Here is a 1,915-nt window from a genome sequence, read left to right as displayed (position 1 = left end):
TTAACATTTTGGATTGACTGATAGCACTGTGTTTGTTCCATATTAAAATTAATCCTCAAAAATACAACTTGCCTAATAATTGTGCACACAGTGTACTTCTTGTTTGGCCAACCCTATCAGTGCCTCCTAGATGTCATCTTAAGTCTCTCTCAGGTTTTATTCCACTTTATATTTTTTACTTCAGGTTTTCCAGTGGTCTTCCATAACATTTCTTTTACACATCAATACCTATTACTAAGACTTCCTTGCCTCGGCCATAAAGCAGATGATACACTGGAGGTTGTCTTCATCACTGAGCAGTTTTCAGCTAATGTTTCAGACAGATATCCTGGGTTAGTTCAGCAATGTTTTACAAAACATTTTAATGTTTAAAATTCTCCAATGTTACTTTTTTCTATTCTTGCTGTAGGTTGCCTTTGATCATTTCATAAGTTTCTTACTTAAATCTCTTTCAAAAATCTGGGTGATGTAAAGGATTTACAGATAAAGTTTGAGAAGATACTGCAAGGTGAGTGGAAACAATGCAGAATCTAAGTTCACACCATCTTCCTCCTTGTTCTCATTATCTCATTTATTTTTAAGCACTAGGATATGGTGTTCATATGAAATATGCTGGAGTCACCTGTAAGAGCAAATCTGATAAAAGCTGTGATTTCAACAAGTTGAATATGTGAGCAGATGTAGAGGCGCTTCATGAAACTGAACTGCAGTAATGGTCACATAAGTTCTAAAGTTCATACGTCACTTTGAGATGGCTCTATAAAGCTGGGTTAGCACTGCTGCTTTATGAATTCAACGTCATAGGTTTGAATTCTGACCCTAGATGAGATTGTGAGGATTTTCACATATTTGCGTTTGTCTTTCCCAAAGACCTTCAGTTTAAGTTGAATGGTGATTCTAATATGGCCAGCACTTTGAGTGAATAGTGCAGTCAGACAAGTTAAAAAGCTATGAGACAAGACCAACACATCCATGTTTTTACATATGTCAGCTTTAGCTTCTACTATGTTACAGTCCACCTCAGATGCAGAATGTCTGATTTTTTGGTGGGGGGCACTTTTAAGAATATGGGTTGTTTGGTGTTCTTTAAGTTCAGCTTTACCTGACTGTGTGTATTTTTTATTCAAACTTTGCTGCTGATCAATTTGGGGCAGAATTTAAATGACAGAGGGTTAAAATGTAGCAGGAAACGTGTATTACTATGTTTAGAAAAGGATGTGTATTTTACACAATCAGACAATATTACATTGACTTTTATTGAATATTCTAACATTTGGTTAAATTTTGTTACTAAATTAAAGTACTTTGTCAAGAAACTGAAATTATAACACAACACCATAATATATTGCTTGATTTCTGATTTCTGTGAGTCATCATATGGTTGCCAAAGCTGTATTTTCATGTGATTGTGGCATATTATTTCACGGAGTGAAGACTGCAGGGGGGACAGCACTTAGGACTGACAGAGGTGAGCTTGTGGATGATAAACGTGACGTCCAAGGCTGTCACAGTAATACAATGTTATTGGAAGAGAAATATCACATAAGGAAGACTGTAGTAAGCAATAGGAAAGTGAAAGAACAAGAGTCTGAAATTAAACAGAAATGTCCTTGCCAAGAGCAAAACAGCTGCTTGACCAAAGCAAGAAACTACAAGAAAAGGGATGACAACTTTTTGAAATAGACCCCCTCAGCTACAACAACTTGGAAAGGACGGGTTTCATGACAGCTGATGAGACTGACTATACTTATTTCATTCTGTATCTGCATGAAATGTCCAGTAAATTAACTCAGTGCTCATAAAAGTACAGCAAAGGAATGACATTTGCACTAACTGGCACTTTGGCTGTCTATTTATTTGCTTGTAATTTTACCTTAATTATTATTATTTAGTCTATCTGAACTAAGGAAGCATG

Source organism: Polypterus senegalus, chromosome 10 (genome assembly GCF_016835505.1).
Source record: "Polypterus senegalus isolate Bchr_013 chromosome 10, ASM1683550v1, whole genome shotgun sequence".
Classification (NCBI taxonomy): domain Eukaryota; kingdom Metazoa; phylum Chordata; class Cladistia; order Polypteriformes; family Polypteridae; genus Polypterus; species Polypterus senegalus.
The sequence above is the reverse complement of the archived record's forward strand: the minus strand, read 5'-3'. Positions refer to the sequence as shown.